The 23118-nt window shown below is 41.3% G+C and overlaps 1 protein-coding gene across 1 annotated transcript in view; it reads left to right on the forward strand.

Annotated features, from left to right (window-relative positions):
• The window catches only part of LANCL3 (LanC lantibiotic synthetase component C-like 3 (bacterial)), a 31665-nt gene that overhangs the window by 715 nt on the left and 7832 nt on the right, over window positions 1-23118 (forward strand). The window lies entirely within an intron of this gene.

Raw genomic sequence — 23118 nt, forward strand, 5'->3', positions numbered from 1 at the left:
GTGTGTGTTTTTTTCTTCTCTGTTTCTCTCGTAGCTGTTTCTCCGCAGCGCTCCTCCCCTGAACTCAAAGATGCGTCTTTTGGAAGAGGGAGTGCGGGGGCACAGGGCGTGCGGGATGCGGTCCCGCCGCCGGGAACAGGGCCCCGCATCCCGCTGCGGGTCGCTCCCCGGGCACGCCGAGAGCATCCGCTGTTGGTTGCCAGGTGGTGAATTATTTGGCAGGAGACACCCCGGGCTTTTCAAGAATATTTCAGTAAAATGAAGCGGGTGGGAAAAAGGAATAGTGTTGGGCAAAACAGAGCAAGGAACCTTATAATGATAAGTGGTGCTGTGCCAGAATTTGCAAGCAAGATTTTTCAGAGGCACTTGGTCTTGCTAACCCCAGCATACAGAAAAGCTGGTGGTCTTTTGGAAATCTGGCCACGAGTTTTGGTGCTTTTCATGAACGGGAGCTGTTTTTTTTCTGGAAGCTTGAGATGTGATGATGGTTCAGTGTACTGTTGGTTTCCGTAGTCGGGACATTACCCTAGGATATTGTCATTGTCAGCGCTGACAATTCAGAGCTTCCACTGACTACAGCGTAAGAATTAATGCAACTGATTCTGTTTGCTGTGGTGTTTGTTACTAAGTGGTCAGTGCAGTGTCTGAGCAGGCATTTGTTAGATTTTTGTTCCTGTCCTCTTGTCAGGTCCAATCTGTGTTTCCTCTGTTAATCACTGATTTGCAAGTTCATAGGCTTCTGGCTTGCTTTCCTCCTGCAAGAGGAAGCAACTATTACAAGTAAATAAATGATGTAAAACCAAGTGGCTCTGCCCCATCCAATACCAGTCACTGCAATCAGAGTCCAAGGAAGTTCATTTAATGGAGGACTCGGGAGGCTCCAGGGTATCCAGAGAAGGAAACAACAATGTTAAGTCAGTTGAATGTTTTGATCGCCTTGAACAAAAATTCTTACAGCACTAAGCATTTAAAGTAGCGTACCATACGTGCTGTTTCTTCACATAGGATTGTCTGACAATCTTAACCATAGTAATGGTTATGTTATTTATAACCATAACATAACCAAACTTTTCATTCTGACAGCATTTTCTGTGAGAGGAAAGTTTTGTAGACGCATCACAGTCTGTGCAGCAGTGCCAGGCTGCGGGGATGGTTCCTCACAAAGGAATAACCATGCCTATTAATTCAGTTTGCACTGGGAGAGTGTGTCTAGTACCCCTGTCAGTGCCTATGATGGTGTCGTGACATACCAGCTGAATGAGGTGGCACCCTGGACTCTCCTGCTTCGTTTAATTCCTTCATCCATTTGTCTGACGTCCTTGAGAGCAATCGCTGAACAGTTTGGGGACTAGGTGCAATCACCTCTGACGGGCACCATGAGGAAGGGGAAAGCTCTCCTCTCTGTTTGCTTGCTTGCTGAAAAATTATACCTTATGTCGCTGTAAAGAGTTAAACATCCCCACAGATGAGCACAGGTATGCAGTTATTGTGGAATCCATTTAGCAGGTGGGTTAAGTACAGTCATAGAGGGATTTATTTTGCCAATAAAAGATACTCTGTGTCCCCTTGCTGATGTTTTAATCGGTAGGCTAACATCCTTCTGTAGTATTATTTATTCTGTCACCACATTGTAATTTTAAATCTATAGTGCAAGAAATAAATCAAAATAATCTAAACTGTTAAGTATTAATAAAACCAACATTAATTTTAAATTTTAGCAAAACCTAAAACTTTTAATTAAAATATTTTGCTCCTTGATGAGGAAAATTATAATGATTTCTAGTCTATGTGTACTCATGCTTGAGCAAAATTGGGTCTTTTGACAAATGTTCCCATCCTAATACAGAATTGCTGTAATTCGTACATTGCCAGACTAGACCCTGCATCTTTTTACAAGTGAAGAAAGGGATGCCCAGAGAGAGTGTATGTCATATATTACCCAAGGTCAAACAAACGGGAAGCCAGGTACATCCCAGAATAGAAGCAACGTCTTGTGATTCAAACCACTGGAAAATGCTACCTCCTGTAATTTGATTGTGCACAGCCTTACATGGCTCATTGCAGCATATTTTCTTGTTTCCCACGTTCTTTTTTTGAGGACGCTGTACAAACATTTCCAGCACAAAGTGAAATCCATTCCTTGCATTGAAATAGAGCCGCTGCTGCCCGTATGGTTGTTTTTTCCTCTGAAGAAGTCAAATGGTGACCTATATACAAGAAGCCTTTGAAGAAAGGCTTTTTGACCAAATTTTACAATTTATGGTTTACGTTTGGTTTTTGTCTTTTCCGAGCAGGGAAGGAAGGAGACTGCTTTATTTCAGTAAACACCAGTTTAGCTCAGCTGCTGTGCCCTGATGCTTCAGTTTCTTGCTGAAGAGTCTCGGTGCTTTAAAGCTTCACATATTCTTCAGAAAGTTAGTGGACAGTCCTGAAGGATCCAGTCGGTTGAACAACATTGACCTCATGTGAAGAAGTCATTTGCATTCAGCTGGTTTTCAGAGTTTTAGGCTATTGCAGCATTTTTCCCTGATGAATTAATTGAGAGTCTTTGCATGAGTAAGGATTACTTCAACAGTCAACGCTTAACAGGGTCTGACTTTAATGATGCATTGTGCATTAGAAAAGATGTTTGTTTTCATCCTTTCTTTAATTTCCATTACACTGTAGTCGCTGCTTCCCAGGCAGAGATGGGTAAAATACTGTTTTGGCAGAAACGATGTGTCATTTGTATAAGGTACATATAAATAAGGTGTATGTGCTTTAGCTGTCCTTAACTGCTGTGTTTTCACTGTTCGGGGGAAATTTTGTTTCTGTTCTGTCTTCTTTGGCTACCTCTTTTCCTGATGCTTGTAGTGTTGGTTCATTATGTGTTCCTGGAGAAATCTGTCAGTCCTGCTTTTAATTCTCTTCACTCAGTCTCTATTTGCTTGTACAAACAGCAGTAGTAAGACACCATTAAAATGGTGGTCCCATCCCTCTGTTCAGATGGCATTTTATCCTCTGCTCATTTTTTCTCAGTGATGTTTCTGTCTCATTTCGTGGTTGATGGAGCATGGTGTGTCTTGGTAGTTGCACTTCCTTCTGGCAGTGTAACCGTCAGATGACAGAGGAAAAGGTACAGAAGTTCAAGTGGCTTCTTGCATCACCATCTGCTAAGTTGTTACCGCCTTTTAGCACAGCTCAGGTTTGCTTTTAATAACTGACTGAGCTGATGGGCTTGACTGACTTCCACTAGCTCTGGGTTGCAGCAGGAAAGACAGCGACAGGTAGCAGTGTACCATGTAGAAGGCAGGACAGCATTTTGCATGACTGCCTGATGCTGTGGTTTCATTAGAGACTGTAGTTTTGAAAGACACTGGGGACACCGTAAGAGACCCTTGCCTGCTGTTGCAGTGGTGACAAACTGAACCAGCACACTATGCCAGCAACACGGCCAAACCAGTTCCCTTGTGGGCTGAGGCACTGGGGTGAGTCTTGACAGCCTGCAGAGACCTTAAGCTCTTTCATGCCACTGTACGGTTAAGCTTTCTGTCTCTGTGGCAGAGGGGCATCTCAATTTCCCTTTCCAACAAATGCGATGTCATGATTTGGTGTGTTTATGAGGTTGTTGTCCCGTCACAGGGAGGGCACAATTCTGATGTTATTCTGTTATGGGATGCCCAGAAGGGGCAATGGTCTTTCTAGCACGACTCCGTTAAGTGTAGGGCTCTGCTAAAAACTGTACTTATCCTGGCTGCTGTCTATCACCAGAGTCTCTTTTCTCTTGGACCTCCCAAGACTGCAAATCAAGCTGACCAACTTCACCTCGTGCGTGGAAAACAAAAATAGCACTACTGTGCGATGTCGGGGACCTGGGTGCCACAGCAAGGGAAGTGTGAGGCAGGACTGGCTTTAAAAGACAGTGGAACAGACTGATGTGCAGTGCATGGGACCGGATAGGTCCAGCCAGTGTATTTCATAATATTTTGGGAGAGAAGATACAAATGAATGAACACTTAACATTGTTTCAACTCCTCAGACAACTCTAGATGCTATTACTTGTTCCTTAGAGTCTTCCCTCCAGCCAGTGTTTAAAGACTATTGTAAGTTACTTTGCTCCACATTTTTTGGTGGTTTTTTTTCAATCTCTTAGAAAAAAATTCAGAAAGTGTGAGAGGAAGGAGCTTCCTGAATGCTGCCTAGAACATGTTAATTTGCAGCTCTTTAAAGTGGAGTGGAAATGTATCAATGCTGAACATAGTGTTTATGAAAGACACTTGATGGACTGATCTTAGAAAGGGAGATCTGCAAAATACCCACAGAAGAGATGTACCTCCAAGTGCTGTAGCGCAGAGTCCCCATGTTAAGACTTTTAATCTCACCTGTGCCTGAAAGGGAAGCGTTGTCCTTTGAGGTGAGATTTCATTCCTTCTCTGTGCCCATTGAAGTCCTTTCTCTCTGTGGAAGAATTTGCCAGCTTATCTGAAACATTACGGTGGTTGAAATGTCAAATAGCGTGGTGCTAGCTGGAGCTGTACTGATTTCATTATTTCATTTTACACAGGCCACTACGCAGCCAGGATGTCGTTTTTTGCCACAGAGGATTAAAATGAGATAACAGTAAAGATAAAAAGCTTTTGATCCTAGCCTGCCTCTTTTAAATGTACATTCCTCTAGCCATGATTTCCCAAACCACACACAGGGGCTAGATTTTGCATTAATTTGCTTAAATTGATGAATTTAAACCAGGAGTTGAAAATAGGAGTTTTCTAAAGTAAACAGTGAAACAACGGGAATTATTTGCATCCAGATTTTTTTAGAAAGCATTCTGAAATAGTTTGGGTCTACATTTCAGATTTTCTCTGTTTCCCTTCAGCAGGGCAGCACGAATCTTTTTTTATTTTAAACAGCCTTCAAATTCTGAGATGGTGACATCTTGAAAATGGCCACCTGGATTCAGTTCAACATAGTGGACACTGAATATCCAGTTGTAGAGTTAAAGTAGAAAATTTGGGGTTGAAAGTGTTGAATTTCAAGTGTACTATTTAACAGCCAGTAAAAAAGCACTGTGGTACAGAGGGTTTGGTGTGAATCCTGCCAGGACTGGAGGTTTGATTGACACAAGTTTAGCTACATGCATTATATATTCTGTTGCAGAAATACAGATTTCAACCGCTTATAGCTGAAGAGTGGTATTAATCTGCCATCGTCTTCTAAAAAGACAGTTTTGTACAAAAGCAGTGTCATATTTCTGTACCGCTTTGTGCTGTTGGAAGAATGTTTCCCTATGCAGAAGCATCTTTTTGCTGAAAAAGCAGCCCAAGCAGTAATACTGATGTTATAATACCAGTTTTTAACAAAAATTAAAAAAAAAAAAAAAAAGAAATGTGTTTATCCAGAGGCGTCTCTTGTATCCAGATAGATCTCTACTTTCCTGTCCTTCTTCTAACTCCTTTACATTTCACATACTGGAAGTTAACTCTTAAACCTTGTCAGTTCAGTCATCTTCCTCATCATCACCACAGCGCCTAGCTAGAAGCAGAGGTCTTTGTACTCTGCAGAGCAGAGTGTGCTGCCCCAGGCTTGAAGATGAGAGCTGCGGAACAAAATGCAGGAATCAGAAGGAGGGCTTTTTGTGGAAAAGGTGCTGAGCAGTTCTTTGGACCTGTGGAGCGTATCTGGTGACTGAATCTCTGGAAGCATCCAGAGCTGTCAGGGCATTTGAAGCAGAGAAGCAGGGAATCTCTCCAGCAGAGAGGTGCAGGGCTTGGGTGGAAGCTACTCTTCTTCACAACATCAGTTACTTGTGGTCAGTTTGGTGGCACAGTGCAAGGAGTTTCTTAAATCTATTGCCTTAGGTTTTCAGATTTTTGTGTGTTATACTTTATACATACATCAAAGAACTTTATTACAGTACCGTGTTTCTACAGGTGGCTATATTTGACATTTATGTTTTCCTCCATGACAAAGGCTAATAATAGTGATTTTTTGGCACAGTTCTCACAAAGGACCAAAAGCCACAGTTAACTGTGTTAACTCACAGTTAACACTGGGTGACATAGCAGAATGAAAGAGTGCATGTGTAGAATGTGCATATATGGTGGAGTGTGTGGAGGCAGAGAAACAGGCAGGCATAGAGAAGAAAGGCATTTGGTGGAGGCTGAACAGAGAGGAGGAAGAAAGAACCAATAAAAAAGCAAAAGAATAAGTAACCAGCAAAAATATAAAAATGGAACGCTGCAGAGGGGTGGCAGAATTCAAAGATGAAGGAGAAAAGGAAAGAAATAACTTAGACCCTGGAGCAGGGGAGATTTAAAATGAAAATCAGGTTTTCTGGCAAACTGGTGTGGATCTGATGGCTAATGTATTCAATTTAGAAGAAGATAGAAGTTCAACAGAAGAGTAGAGACAGGGAGAAGATGGGTGAGGGAGTGGTCAGAGGAGTAAACTACCTTTCGTTGAGGAAAATTACTATTTTTGTCTGCTTGGTTTTTGTTTGTCACTCTTCTGTCACTGTATTCTCTTTGCATAGGCTCATACACTTACAAAAATAGCTGTCATCACATTCAGTGCTTGCAAATGCAGAGCACAACATTATGTCTTATATTCCATATTTTCTTTCTCTAAGGAATAACTGAGGTAACTACTTGATGTCTAGAAGCAAATATGGGCATTTTCATGAACATTGCCGTACTTCTTTTGACACTGACAGTTTCCTATTACATGCATATAATACTATAAATTAGTATGTAACCTAAATGGTAATGCTGTTAGTAAACCTTACTTTGGAACAGGCTAAAGAAGCAGAAATGTGAAAGACTGAGCTGCTCCTGACAGGAAGAAAAGAGCACGAGGCTAACAACAATTACCAATGAAAGTATAACATCCTCAGCACTTTACAGCACTGAAATGGAGGGATAAAATTAAGCCTTAAGTTTCTCCATAGTCATTTAATATACATCGTTAGAACATTAGACTTGGTACGTAAATCATAGCACAGCTATGCACCACAACTAGCAGGGACCAAATATAGAAATCATCCTCTTCTTTCCTCTCTCCTCCATTAAATCAATAGACCCTACTTCTCTCTGTTAATTCAGCTGAACAGTCTTAAAATCAACCTACCACCCTATTGACAGGCTGTATAAAGACTGCAGAGCAGTTTACTCAGACAGTAAACTGCTGTCTTGAGCCTCGCCTTCAAGCTGTAGAGGTGGCTCTGTAGAGAGGATCAGGGAGGCAATTAAAATGGGTAAAAGTCCCATGGTCCTGCTCTGCTGCTGCAGGAGCATCCCATCACAGCATGGTGCAAGGCATTTGCTGTAAATGGTAGTTTTGTTTGTCAGCCAACTTCTCTATTTCACCCCCTTTTTAAAAAATCAGAATTCAATATATGCAATCAGGTCACCATTTTTAATAAGACAGTGTATCAAAATGCCTCTTTATCTGTGTCTGTCATGCAGTTCTTTGACCACTGACAAGCATGATATTAAGCACTGAGTGATGTTGCATAACCTTCTGTCCACTCCATTACAATAGGGCTCAATGAAAATACCCAGTCAAAAACAATTATTTCTTATCTATGTTGTAGGATTATTTTCAAGTGATAGTTAGTGAGCTGATTAATATTTCTAGGAGTAGCAAGGCAAAATAATTGAAATAGTTATTTCACTTTAGGCAAACATGATCAAGAAGTATCTTAATAGCAGTCCAAGCTGTTGCTGAGTCATTTGGTGTTTCTCAGCTTGGTATATTTTGATGTCTGAGAGCAGAGCCATAAATCTGTTTTTGCAGCAAATCAAATGAATTCCTCATTTTAATGGCTTAATATCTCTTGTTGAAGAACAGTGGATCATGAGTGAGATGGAATGGATGTCAGATAGCACTGAATAACTGGAGGAGGGGGAAATGCGGCAGATAAATACACCTTCTAGCTGTCCAAGGCATTTAGTTATTTTGTGTGGCTAATCTTTTTCTTCACAGAATACTTCTATTCCCTCATTGGTACAACGTTAATGTAATTGACCATTGTAAGCTGGGGATGTACTGGTCAAATGTAGATTTCATTGTCAAGGAAATGGAAGCTGCTCTTAAGTGTGGGCCTGGGGCTAGAAGCTGCACAGGACAAAGCAACTCTCCACTGGTGGGTGAGTGCAGAACTGGAAAATGGTGGGTATTGTATGCTCCATACCGGCAGTGTTCTGCAGTTTGTCCACTCAGTCCTGACAACCAGGTGATATCCCTACCAGAATCAAAGAACTGGTAGGGACCTTTAGAGGTAATTCAGGCTACGGTCTAGCCCCCAGGCAGGTGTGCCTGTGCCTGTGTCATCCCTGGCAGTCTCTCTCTAACCTGCTCTTCCTACCACCCACTGACGGAGGATCTGCAGTCTGCCTTGGCTGTCTGAGACACTTCCCTATTAGAAAGTCTAGCTTAATGACTGATCTGAATCTTGCTGTAATTTAAGCCTGATACTCCTTGCCCTGTCCATTGAGAAATAGTGAGAAATTCTGTTCCTCTTTACAGAAGCTCTTCATATGTTTCAAGACTGTTATAGTTTCTGCCCTTAATCTTTTCTTGTTGTAAACAAACAATCCTAATCCTTCCAATCTTCCCATGTGTGTCATGTTTTCTACATCTCTAGTTGTTCCCATTACGCTCCGCCAGACTCTCTCCAGCCTTTCCTGTAGAGTGCCATAAGTTGGACATACGATTCTAGCACAGGCTTTTCTAATTGAGCAGAGAGATAACTTTGTGTTTCTTCCAGGTCTTGTTTCTATTTATACAGCTCAGTAAGGTGTTTGCATCTCACACCCATGTGACACTGACTCACATCAGCTCATGACCTGCTGTTATCCAGCAGTCTTTTAATGGGCCACTGCTACATGGACAGGTATTCATTAGGAAAAGCCTCTGAACAAGTGAAGTAGGTAGGGGTCATACAAAGACAATCATTGAATCGCAGAAGCTGTGCTGTGGTACACAAAATGAGAAGCTTCTTCAACTGAAGGAGCTTTGTTTCATTAATGCCAACTAAAGAATCTCCTTTCCTTTGTTCCCTGAATAAAACTGGGAATATGTTATTCTATGTTGTAACACCAGACGTGCCATTGTATATTCAGGGGACATCTGTGAAGTGATAGGGTTCCTTTGTGGAAGTACAGTTGGAACAATAGATTTGAGAGGACCATATTAAGTCAATTATTTTGTCCACATTAGAAATCAAGGAATAAGTGAAATCTGAAGAAGTGTCTGGAGGTTAAACTTAGTCTGTTCTTGTGATTTACTTTTGTTGCTAATGTAAAGATAAAGCTTGGTGTTGTCTCTCTCCCTAGTTCTGTCACCTTCAGTGAGGGCCATTTTATGTATTCTTGCATTCACCAGCAGCATGAGTCAATGGAAATCTATCCTTTTATTTTTGTAGAAGTTTCTTATAGCTTCATCCACCATCACCAAATGTGGGGGGTTTGGCCTACGAGAACTGTCCTAACAAAAGCAAAGATTGTCTTGCAGTAAATTGCAGGCAGGGGTTGGAAGCATCAGCCTTGCCATAGATGTTCATAGGACTTTAAGCGTGCCATTTTCACTAAGGTTTTTCATCCCTTTGTAAAGCTAACTCCTGATCTCTAGAAATTTCTACTTGCCATCTGTGAAATGACTAATGTTATACTTAATTGTTTCAGTTTTCTAAGGCCAAGCCAGTGATTAATTAGTCAAAATTACAGTTATAATAGCAATGGACCCCAAGATACACATTCCACACGTAACTGTTTAAATTTAATCAGACATAAGTTGGACAAATATGAACTCAGGGAAAACTCTTAATAGTAGAACAGCAAAACAAACTTCTTCAGCTTCTTTAAATAAATATTGATTTGTTTGTTCTTGGTCTTGCAGAGCTGAATCAATCATGAGCTTTCTTATGCCAGGCTGCCGTTTTCATACATACACATTTTTTATTATGCCAGCAAAAATACCTGGGAATAATGCATATATAGCTGCTGCACATCCAGAAGACAAAATGTAGACAGAGTTATAGTATGAATACATTTGTCCTTGTCATGGTTTAACCCCAGCCAGCAACTAAGCACCACGCAGCTGCTCACTTATTCCCCCCCCCCCAGTGGCACGGGGGAGAGAATCAAAAGGAAAAAGGTAGAGCTCGAGGGTTGAGATAAGAACAGTTTAATGGAACAGAAAGGAAGAAACTAATAATGATAATGATAACAATAATAAAATGACAATAATAATAAAAGGATTGGAATATACAAAACAAGCGATGCACAGTGCAATTGCTTGCCACTCGCTGCTGGTGCCCAGTTAGTCCCCGAGCGGTGATCCCCCCGCCCCCACTCCCCCCAGTTTATATACTGGGCATGACATCCCATGGTATGGAATACCCCTTTGGCCAGTTTGGGTCAGCTGCCCTGGCTGTGTCCCCTCCCAGCTTCTTGTGCCCCTCCAGCTTTCTCGCTGGCTGGGCATCAGAAGCTGAAAAATCCTTGACTTTACACTAAACATTACTTGGCAATAACTGAAAACATCCGTGTGTTATCAACATTCTTCTCATGCTGAATCCAGGACATAGCACTACACCAGCTACTAGAAAGAAAATTAACTCTATCCCAGCCAAAACTAGGACAGTCCTATTTTGATTTTGTTCTCTAAGCAGTATGGGACTGCTAGCTTATTTTGGTAAAACAAATATTGTGAGGTAAATTTTTAAAAAACCACACAGGTAAGCTGAGTCAAAATCAAGAGTTGAACCTAAAGACCTCTAGAGGAGTAAAATCCACACCATCTGTCTGAACAGTGTATCGACATATGCACTTACGTTTGGATTTGGTTCAGTCGTACAGTCAAAGCATGGCCAAGGCTGGAGGTCACCTCTGGAGAACTTCTGGTCCAGCCCCCTGCTCAGAGCGGGGTCCGCAAAAGCAGATTGCTCGGTGCTGTGTCCACTTGGTTTTGAATATCTCCACTCTGTGACCTCCCTGGGCATCCTGTTCCTGTTGGGCCACCCTCACAGTAAAAAAACTTTCTCTTTAAGTAGAATTTTCTGTCACTGGGCATTGCTGAGAAGAGCCTGGCTCCCTCTTCTCTGCTGTCTCCCATCAGGTGTTTATACACGCTGATAAAATCTCCCCTGAGCCTTCTCTTCTCCAGACTGAACAATCACTGAGTTAATACATAAAAAGCACCCATGGAGGGCCAGAAAAATTAAATGTGACTCCCATAAATTGCAGTCGTTCCTGCTCCATTTGCCTCTTTCCCCAAAACCAGGCCACTCCTGTAGAGCTGCAGAGGACAGTTGTGTAAAATGACAAATCCAGCAAAAGAGAAGCATGGCATTGAGTGCTCCCAGGGCAGCGACAACACAGTGTAATCTGTAGCATGAGGTAATAGTAGTCCCTGTTAGTTAATTATACAGCACTTTGAGATCTTCAAATGCAAGGTAATGGCTAAGTGTAGTGGATGTTTGTTTACTGGTGGTGGTGGTGGTATGATTTGTCTCATGGTTCTTGCTCCTCTTCCTCCTTTCTGTGTGAAGTTTGAACTCTTTTAGAGTAATCTGAACTGCGCCTTTGGGCACAGCAGTCTCTTTTTCCCAAAGCATGCTTGGTTTATACAGTCACAACTGAGAATAAGTAGTGCAAAGGGAAGATTGATAACACTTTCCTAATTTTATTATAGTACCAAATGGCAATCTTTTCACCAGGAGGAAAGTACAGATGGTGATCCCATTATTTACCAAGTAAGCTACATTTTAAAGAGCGCAGTATGCCACACTTCCTCAAACTAATCCCATGACTCTTACTCTGCCCTTGAAATGTGGCAGTATTGAATTATAAGTGACTGTCTGTAACTGAAGTATGACTTGAATTGTATTTGGAATTGTGGGCGTATTTGCAGGCAATGCTAACGGCACTGTATGCCACTGGAAACTCTTTTGTTACTGTCTTTTGCTTCAGAACTGTCTTTGTCGATGTGCCTGGGAGGATCTGGGAGCCACGTACAGATCGTCAGGATTTTTACTACGTCAGACTGCTACCACAGTCTAAGAGTAGGGGAAAATTCAGATGACTCAGAGGACTCGATCACCTTCATCTGGTTTTCCTGCATTACGTTGTCAGCATTCTTCTCGTAGCTTAAGTTGATATTTCTATTCAGTGGCTTATTGGCATGGCACAAATTGCAGATCATCACGCAAAGTAGAAGTGGCATGATGCCAGCATGGAGTTCTCCAGAATTACCTTTGCTTGAAAGCAATGCTGGTGCTACTTTAAAGTGACTAATTTATGCTTCTGTTAGCCTGTGAATGCTGCTGTTGTGTCATTTACCTCATTTAACTAATTTCGTAGGTAGCCACATTGTTCCTCAGCAGCAAATATTTAGACATACTTCTAGATGTCACATGCCTCATAAATATCTGCATAACAGAACTATGCATATAAAGCAGCATGACTTAGAAGAATAAAGAAGTCTTGCGAGACAAACAAGATCACTTGTTGTAAATAACAGAATTATAAAATTAGTGGCTGATGAAAGAGCAGTAGCCAATACCCTGTTTACATTTGAATAGGGCTTTTGATGCAGTGTCAAAGATAATCTTCCTTGAAAACTTAATTCATGCTGGCTTGGATGGGGACATTGTAAATTTGGAATTGGCTGAAAGACCACAAGCAAGCTAATCGTAACTACTAATGAAGGACTGATATAGGAACCAGCCATATTTATTATCCTCATTAATGATCCAGAAGAGGCAGCTCACTAGATAAGACTTGCTTTGGCTTTTAAACTGAGACAAGTGCCAGATACCATACAGAGGCAGAGGAAAAGTATGAAAACAGCTCAAGAGATTAAAAAATGAGCTAAAACAAGGTTTATTTTTAGCAGTACAAGCACATGTATCTGGGGAGAATTATCTATAAATCTTACCCTGTATGCTGGGAAGAAACCAAGATTCAATTAAGACGAACATGACAGGACCTGAGTTACTTGTGTACTCAGTTCACATGAGTGTCAGCATATTGTCTGCACGTGTGCTGCATCACTGCTTGTACATCTGGATGTAACATGATAGCACATCAGAGTTCTACGCTTACTTTAATGTAAATTAAGGTTATGTTTCTTTGCATTTATTCTGCATGGGAATGAACAGCTAATATAAATGAAAAGTCATAACCAGTCCTGACAGAGGTTAACACAACATGGTATCCAAAAGGTCAATGAAATTTTGGGCTGCCTACGCAGCTGTTCCGCCCAACAGAGGTATTATGGGTTCACTCTCTATGATTCTTCAGGCCTTTCCATTGCCTAAAACCCACTGTGGGTGCCAAGACCCAAAAGTTTTGTTGTCAGAACTTTCCCCTGCTGGTGACTAAGGTTGGATATGCCTAAATGTCCAAGGCACCTAGTTTATGCCCTTGAAGTCTTCTGGGCATCTTTTGATAGGCGTGCAAATCCTGGGAGCGGTGTGTTGTGGGACATATAAGCCACGCCAAAATTTATAAGCCAACAGCTGCATCACTCACCATCCATGGAGCTCTGGTATAGATTTAGAGAGCTCTCTTTTCTCCATGGTGTTTATGCAACTCCTTCCAGTTGCCTTTCCACAGTAGCAGCAGTTTGCACTCCATCTCACCTGCTGTACCTCATCTCTACCTCCTCCAAAGGAGGCTGTAAAGCTGCAGCTGGGGACCATGTCCCACCTCTCTCCCTGTTGCAGTCTCTCCCAGATTGCTGGAGGTGCTTTTCTTGCAGAGCCCCAGGCAGGGTCTGGCCTGCTGTGGAGTAAAAGCAAACTAAGCATCATGTCTTTTCCCATTAGCAGGGGCAGAATGTGTTCACCTCTCGTCACTCTTACAGGTTTTAAGACCAAATTGGGCTCTGAGCAAATCACGGTCCAAATGGGGGTCATAGTCTCTTCCTTTCTATAATGCAGTAACCTTGAGATTTCATCACTAACCTGGTAATTCAAATTCACATCCCTTCTTTTTCTGGCGCAGTGCAAGAATTTAAGCTGATGCCTCTAAGCTGAGTGAGCTGATGGCTAGAGCAAGTCTCTCTTATTGCAGCTCTGATTGAAATTACTTATATAAAATACTCAAATGTTCTTCATAGCAGAGCCTGGAGGGAGGTGCCCCAAACTCCAGGCTCCAAAGTCACTCTGTTTCTTTGTCACCCAAAGTGTAAGCACGGAAGGAAACTGTTCCTGCACAGCAGAGGCACACTAACTGCAGAACAGCTTTGAGTAACGATTTTCAAACTGTGTTACACACAGCACAACATGGACCTTGTCCAAAGTGTTGAACGCTTCCACTCTCTTGCAGTGAGGAGCACAGTAGTACAAACAAATCTTTCTTCTTTAGGATTTGTTTCCAATGCTCCATCTAATTAAACATCTTGTACCAGTACCAGATGACTCAGAGTAGCTGCACAAATGTCTGTGGAAGGTAATTTTGAAATGTGTTGTCTGTAACATGCCTAACCTGCATTTTTTAAGGACTGGCTTTATGCTCTGAAGTACAAGGGTTTACCTTTCTTCCAGAATTGGTGGGCTGAGTTCTGGGAGTTGATTGTATGACTTGGCCTTGCAACATCTGTCAGGAGTAAATGTTCTTACAGTGTAATATTTGATGAGTTGAAAGGTGATAAAATACTTATTTAAAAAACACAGGCTCTGAAGAGCTGTAATTTAATTCAATTGGATTGGTGCGGCACTTCTGGCAGTTAACCGAAAAATCTTTTTAAAAAATTCTCACCTTAATTATAGAGAGGTTCAGTTGGTTTGTTAAAATTCCACAGTGCGAGTGGACTCAGCTAAATTTTGCAGAAACACATTCCCTAGCTTACTTGAGTCTTGGGTGAGCAGAGAGATATTTCGTCTTTAAACTTGCTGCTTTTCATAAGCTAGCATTTTGTTCTTACATTACAAGATCGAATAACTTTTTGTGTTCTTTATCACATTAATTACCTCCTATCCAGAAAAGAAATGTTGCGGTCTTTTTAGCTTCACTTCTTAGGAGAATATCTTACTTGTCTCTAAAATATCTGTTTCTGCTTGATTTTTTTTTAAATTTTATTTTGATATGGGAGAACAGACCTGGAGAATTATCGGAAGAAAGAACAAAGCAATGACTACTAAAGTAGCTTTTTAATAACCATTTCAGTACTACCTCATGCATCCTAACACTTTTTGTTTGCTTTCCACAGTGCTGTAATATACTAAGCAGAGATTTTCACTGAGCTGTTCACAGCACTATGCAAATTTTCACATATAGTTTAGGTCCTTCCGTAAGTGTAAGATTTTGAGAAGGTCAAGGACTCCTTTAAGGTACTGAACTGTTACAGCCGTGCATGTGTTATACAGCCACCATCAGGGCATTCCATGCATTCCTACGTAGCATCTTAAGTTGTAAAACCAAGCTTTTATTGGTTTTAAATGGGGGAAAAACACACAATATTGAAAGCATTGCGGTTGGGAGCCTCTAACACTGCCAGCAACCATGTTCTCTTTCTTGAACCTTAATTTGAAACAGATGAAGAAAAGAATAGTATTTTGGTTTTCTGTGCTTCTGTAGTTCACCTCTGCAAGTTTAGCACAGTAACAAGCTGTAAAGTCTGTTATGGATAGTTTTCCAAATGCTACTTTCTGTAGCAGAATTCATTAGCATTTGGTACTACTGATTCTGAGTTGGGAGCGAAATATTCGGGGGTTGCGTAGAAGAGCGCGAAATGGATGCTTTGCCTCAATCTCTCCTCTCAGCCACTCTCCTCCCCCATCTTTTTTTTTTTGGTTCTGACACTTCTGCCGTGAGGTTTTGAGGAGGCATATCTGTTTTCTTATTTAGTTCATTAAGCCTGTGAATGACGTATGTTCACTTGTAGACAGGGAGGAGGTCTGAACACTCAGAAAACAAGCCTAAAGGCATTTGAAGGTAGACTGGGAATTGTTGCGTGGGGAAGATAAGAGGACTGGATGATGATGAAAGATGAGGAATTCAATATCTTTAACATAAAGAGGAAAAAACCATAAGGCTGCTAATAACGTATAGAAGGAAGTCTCTCTCTTCCTGTGTTTCAGATGTACCCGGCATATTTTGTGAGTTGCAGCCATGTGAACAACACTAAACAAAACACTGAGGGAGCCAAAAAAAGGAGGAACAAATAAGTTATGATACCCAGCAACCCACTTCATATGTATAAGTAAATGGATGTGCAATAGCTTACATTGTAATATTTGATTCGTTGAAAAGTGGTGAAATATTTTTGACAGGTGTAGTCCAGGCCCAAACCTGTAGTCCTGACAGAAAAAATTTCCCCCTGGAAAACAGTGGAAATTTGACCTGTCCCCTATATGCACCTGTGAACCATGACCTAGCATAACAGCTTGAAAGGCAAATGAATTCCTGTTAAACTGAATATCAAGTGAGATCAGGTTGTTCTGTTCAGTACAATTTGATGGTGGGTGTATAAACTACAATCCTTCATTTTATTGCTAGGTTTTTAGTTCCTGAAACAAGGTGTTTGCAGTAGCAAAGAAGCTTTACAGCAAGAGTGTAAAGCTCTGCCTCAACACAAAATATAAACCATTATTTGGAATTCTAGCTGTAGGGGAGTGGTGACTCATACCTCCACTGAAATTTTTAATCCTCTTTGATTTAGATAAGGAAGATGATATACTGCCCAGCTCGTCACAGGAAACAATCTCCTTAAGAATATTTGTTGACATGAAGCAAAATTCTTACAGGAGTTCCAGGGAGAGCTACTGCTTATAAATGCAGCTTTATTCAATAGAGACATAGAGTGTACACAGCCTTGAATTGAAGAAAAAGTGATGAAAAAACCCAAACATTTTTATTTTGTATAAGTCACGCACTCCACATTGGTGTAGAGCAATGAGTGAGAATGCATCTGCTAGTCACTTCCTTCCAAACTGACTAAAATGAGAGTAGGATCAATCCTGGAAGAGTTAGATGTTTGCTTAGCTGTATCTGTTAGGTTTCTCTACTCAGCTTCCACAAGCAAGGTCAGCATTTTACTCTGTCAAGTAAGCCATATTTCTGTGGCTTTAAAGGCTACCACAGACAAAATTATTAGTGGTCTCAACAGACTATGAGCCAGCCCCATGGTGTGATTGGCAAGACATGGAATAACAAGAAATTACAAGAATAATTACATGGCATAGAAACCTGAGTTTATCGACCTGGTTATTAAGTGAATTATTGGACTCCATTCTTGGGGGTCATGAAATTACTTCATTTTTATATCTTTGTTAGATATTATGCCAACTGGTAAAACTTCCAGCATTTCTTGTATAGTACTTGCCAGGAGTAACACCCCCGAAGTCAAGACCCATTCAGGTCAATGAGGACTTTGATATTAAAAGCAGTATGAATGATCTAATAGGTGAAATGACTTTGACAAATTGAAAAAACGAAATACTGCATGAGACTGAAAAGGCTCTTCTCCATCACTCTGAGTGATTAAGATGACAGTATTACTTAAGAGGAATTGAACTATGAATATCCTTAGAGATATTGTCAAGGAACTAGCAATCAATCTTTCTCTGTCCCCATCCTAGACTTTTTATTTATTGTATTATATAGTTGCTTTCGGTGTAATCTTTTAGTTTTATTCATCTTTTTTGGTGATCTTACATGAACAACATAATTACTGTTGTTGAAGCAAGTGAGGCTTTAATGATATATACAACTGCAGCATGAAAAAGGTACTTACGATAAGCTGGAAATCGATAAAAGGTTGTGCGACCATACAGGTCCTGTGCAGTAATTTGGTCAGAGAGGTGCCTCAGTAAAGCGTGCAGTAAAAAAACATTTAATCATCCAAATGGGCTGTATTCAAACTGCTGACTCTTTTCTCCAGGCCAGTACCACACTGAATTTGGATGCATACCATTCTCTTCAGACACAGCTAGTTAACACAGCCTACGGGGCCCAGGAGCTCTTTCAGTCTTTTATCTCTCTCTCCCTCTCTCTTTACACCCTTTCCCTCTCTCCCAGGGCCAGTTACGCCAGTCCGTCTCTGTTTTGTGACACCTTTTGCAATGTAGCACCCAGCTGGCCCTTCCCAGCCCAGACGAGGAAGACGAGAGCTCGCCAGCCACCAAGCACGTAGCCTTTGCCGGAGAGAGCACTACAGCAGTGAGGTTTTGTTAAGCTGGGTATATGAAGTGGTACACGGTGCTCTTGTCCCTTTATCTTTCCTAACCAAACATCAGTTTGAAGGAACTTTATCAGTTTCCTGTAGAAAACTAGACTAAGTTTCTCAGAGCTTAAATTTTGGTGATGAACCAGAGGTGTCCTTGTTTCCTCTTACCCCTTACAACAGTGCTTTCCAGGGCCTGATTTCACTCCTGTATTCAGTGGCACCTTCAGAATTAACTATGTCTTCATGAACTTGGCAGCAGTACAATTCATAATCTTAAGAGGGCCTAGCATGAACATTTCTCTTTGCACATTTATACTCCTCACAAGTAAACACATTACATTTTATTGGATCGGTGCCCTGTCAGACGCTGAGTGCTCTCCTTTCCAGATGAAGTAAAGGAATGAAGATATGGAATTGTCCAGCTCTTTCTGGAGACCTTCAGGACATCTTAAAATATGGTTTATCAACTTTGGTTTCTAGATACAGTTGCCATTTTCATTTGTAGAACTCTGAGCTTAGGTCAGCTTCCTGTGAAAAATATGAGCCTTTACTGACTGACTCGAGATCAAGTTCTGCCTGTCTCATGTTGACCTGCAGATGTGTACAAACACTTATAAATTCATTTTTCCAAGGAGCAGTCTGCCTAAATTCCTGGTGGCAAATGGTGGTGCCCAACTAAACTGGACTTGCATCATTTTTGAGTTCAGACTAAAGGCAGTGCCATGGTTACTGCATGTTTGGGGAGGCTCTCTCATCCATGTTACAAAGTTTTTTATCTTTTGCAAAGGCTGTTTCATGAATCCTGTTTCCTGGTGCTCTGGAGCTGGAAGAATGGCTAGTACTTCTTATGCCTCTGCATAGGTTCCATGCATCAACCAGTTCAAGCACCGGGGTAGCTTTGCTACAGCAGGAGATGTCTGTGGAACAGATGAAGGTGTGGATTCACTTCGAATGAAATCAGCAGACCCGCTGTTAAGGGGAAGTAAGCTGATCCAAAATACACAGGCAGAGCAGATGTTCCTTGCTTAATAGTGTAAAAAATGGGATGGGATCCTGAGGCAGCACAGCTACAACACACTGGGCTGCCTGTTACTAAAACCAGGGTGCAAGGTGTCCAGCTTGGAAGATGTTTATCATCATAACGCAGAATTGTCAGGGACACGTATCTAGAGTGCAGAAGGATAGCTCTCCCATCAGGAAATGACAGCTCTGTGCTGCAGTTTTGGCATAAGCTAACTACAGGACTCGTGTACTGATGTACTTTCTGACTGAGACTAAACAGAGTCAAAGGCTTTCCCACTGATGAAGAAGTTTTTACATGAATAATCTTCCTCCTACCTGTGTGGGGAGCACAGATGGAAGGAAAGCAGTATCCGTGCAGCACTAATCTCTGACTCATTTGCAGCTGTCATAAACTGCCCTGATGTCTGGTGGAGTAGTGGATGACACGCAGGAGCTCCAAACAAGGATTTGGATCGCAGAATGGTGATCACTGATACATCCATTTTGGCCAGTTCCCAGGGTGTGTGCCCCCAGAATGGCCCACCCATGTGTTACAAGGCTGGTGAATATTAATAATAAAGGAAAAAAGAAGAATTTTACTTGTTTGTTGAAAAAACTTGGGGTAGAATTCTGTAATGTAGAAAAGCCTCTCCAAGCAGCGCCGGATTTGTTTATCAGTTAATTTGCAAATCTTATATTTTTACTGTTTTTAAACATGCTTTTCAATTCATGCTCTTGAATTTGGGTGCAGTTCTAGGGGGAGATGCTTGAAATTAAATTTCTCTGTGCTCTGTGGTAACTCTAACCCTCTACTAGGCAGAAGAGAACATGGAGCTGGGGTGCAGGTAGCTGCCATTTGAAAGCCGTCACTCCCAGGATACCTCGCTTCTTCCATGATGGGACTTGTCCTGAGCAATTCCCTGCTGTCTTCACTGTTGACCAGCCACATTCAGCTGAACTGTGTCTAGGCTCTCAAGAGGCAGACTGGTACCTCCTAAGTCTGATACCTCCTGGTTATCTGAATTGCTCTCCTCTTAGATCTGTTCCTTGACATCCTTCCTGCTTCAGTTCTCCAGCAGCAGAGAGTAGGGAGTTGTGCTTCCCGACTTTCTTCAAGTGAAGAAGGGGACCTCTTGTTTCCTTCCGAAGACGTAGGAGAGCCACTATATTAGAACTAGATAGCTGTATCCAGTCAGACCCTGGCGCAGCTGTATGAGAGATATTGGGGCCTGTCATTAATTGGGGGGGAGATAGATAGGAAAGACGAACAGAGTGTAACCAGAGAAACTCATGTTTTACCTCTCTCTTCATTGACCCAGGATGGGGGGAGCTTGAAGAAAGGCTGATTGCTGTTTTTTCCTTGAAACTCTCCAGTTTAAGTTGAGACACAATAAAGAGAGGTGCTCATTGCATTTGACCAACTGTGCAGTAACACCAGCTGCTCTCAGCCAGCCTCCTACTACAGTAACAGTTGTGCTCCATCCTTTCCTGCAACACTTCATTTGCAGCCGTGTCTGAAATTTTCCCCTTGAACAAGGGGACAGGTTTAAAAAAAGGACAGGTTTAACAGCAGAGTTTCATGGGTTTAGTGCTACACAGTCCTGGCAAGTGAGACCTGTCGAAATTTTGTACTCTGTTAGCAATAACAAAAGTGCTCTATTGTCTTCTTTACCAGTAATCTGATTCATCAGGAATAAACGCCGTCTGTTTCTGATTGGACTCATGATTAGTGACCCGCGAAAACAGGGTAGGACTGACATTGCTGTTTCCACACTGCTGAGGCAAAGAGCAGGCCTCAAAAACCCCCAGATTTGCATGTTAAAAACAAGGAATACCAGTGGGATCTACAGGGAAGTCTGTTTTACTCAAGATTGCAGTCAAGTGCCATTTTCCAATGAACTGACAGAATCTTATTAGTAGCTGTTCTGAGTCTACACATACTGTCATGTAGTTGTATTAATATGAGAAACTTGGGAAAGTATACTCTCCAGAAAGTACTATTTATGGTGCTGTTACAGCATGAAACATACTGCGTTAGCAACAGTATCAGTAGTACTTCAGGAACTAATCTGATTCCTTGAACAAAGTTTTCAGGAGATATAAAATTTTTTTTTTTTTTTTTTAAAGAAGGACGTACTCAACACTGCTTGTAAGGAAAGCAGACAGATGTGCACTTAGGGCTGGGTTTTCCACTGTGCTGCAGGAGAGGTACATCAGTCAAAGTGGAATAACACTAGGGGAAGGCAGACCCCTCTCTCTTTGTACCTGCTACTCTTCCGTGGCTTCAGGTGTTAGCATCATCTGAAAGAAAAAAAAACTGGCCATGACATTGCACGGAGAGGTCCCTGAACAATCCCAGCCCTTGTCTTTGGTAGAAAAAGATTAAGCTTAAGAAGTGAATGTAAACATCACACAGTGCAGTAAGGTATCATTAAATTACCGAGTTGGCTCCAGCATCTTTCTGCTTCAGTCAGCTGTCCTGCTGAACACAGACGTGTATCTTTTTGTACAGCGTTTTTGAGTATTATAGCTAATTCACAAGCTCCCTCTGCTGGGCTTCCAGCATAGGAGCCTAATGGCAAAGCTCCTGTTAGGTTATTTGTAGACTGATCCTTTTTTTTCAGCTTATTTTGACACTTTCTACAGCATCAGAGGAAGTGTATGATCAAATTCATGTAAATGGCTTTTAGAAGTGTGACAGAGAGAGGTTTGATGTGTTAGATGCATCTTAAAGTTTTTTTACATGCACAGAAGAAGGCTTTTTCCACAATGATGTAAGTGTACCCGTTACCTCCTAAAAGTACTGATGCATCTATAAAAAGATAATCATACTTGGCATTCAGTAATGCCTTCTGTTACTGACATGCAGGAAAGAGCTCTAAGAAAATAAATACAGATCTTTCAAAAGAATTAAAAGCTTACAGTGCTCAAGTATACTCAATACAGTATGCAGTTTTATGTAGCAGTGGTTTTCAAAAGGCAAATCATGAGCCAAGGGGCTTGTAGCAAACATTCGGAGGAACGATGAAGTGTTGAAAGTGTTATTGTAATCAGAAGCAAAGAAGAGCTAGTCCTGCTTCTTTATGCCTAATCCTCAAGGTCAAGATTTCTGTCTACAGTTTTTGAAACACATATCTAGGGCCTAGCATTGTCATAACCAATATATTATGAAATCTCTCTTAGTAGATTATAAGGAGTTGTGAAATTATATACTTCCAACTAAACAATCTCAGGTTGAGAAAGACTGCTAACAACAAAAAAGGATGGTGTTCTGTGATTGCTGTAGACATAGCACTTCCTTGCTGACTTTTAACAGGGATTTACTGAATAAAGTACCTGCCTTAAATAATTCACAGATTTGTGGAGTGCCTTAATGGGAGAAGGCGTATTGTCTGCAGTGGCACAAGAGAAAAATGGAGAGACTTTAGAAATAATCACAATGGCTTTTTTTTACTATAAGTAGGGCTTCTAGGCACAGGCAGCAGTACCAATACTAATAGTACTGCTTAAGCATTGTGCTTAAAGTAAAAGGTATACGGGAACGCAGCGGTCACCAGTGTGAGTGGAACAGTTATTTAACAGCACACGGCATTACTGGACAGTGATTTAAAACAGAAGATAAAGAGCTCCGCTGACCAATTGATACAGAAATTGCAGGGGAAATGTGGAATGCAAGTATTCCAAACTTTGGCCTAGTGAGGAGACCAAAGTGAACGCTTCTAATGTGATAGGATAGGTTGTGGTGTCTTTAAAAATACAAAAAGAGTTAGCTGAAATATTAAACCACCAGCAATGTATCTCTTAGTGTCAGTAGTCTTTTGGCTAAGTACTGACGTGATAAAGAATATTTTACCTACTGTGTAGCCAGCTCATATTAAATGACATTCAAGAAGTTTCTCAAAAAATGTAGCTATCTCAAGCATGAAATTTTTTTCTGGGTAGCATATTCTCATATTGGCTTTA

The sequence above is a fragment of the Haliaeetus leucocephalus genome, unplaced genomic scaffold (assembly GCF_000737465.1).
Source record: "Haliaeetus leucocephalus isolate CR32 unplaced genomic scaffold, Haliaeetus_leucocephalus-4.0 Scaffold317, whole genome shotgun sequence".
NCBI classification, from domain to species: domain Eukaryota; kingdom Metazoa; phylum Chordata; class Aves; order Accipitriformes; family Accipitridae; genus Haliaeetus; species Haliaeetus leucocephalus.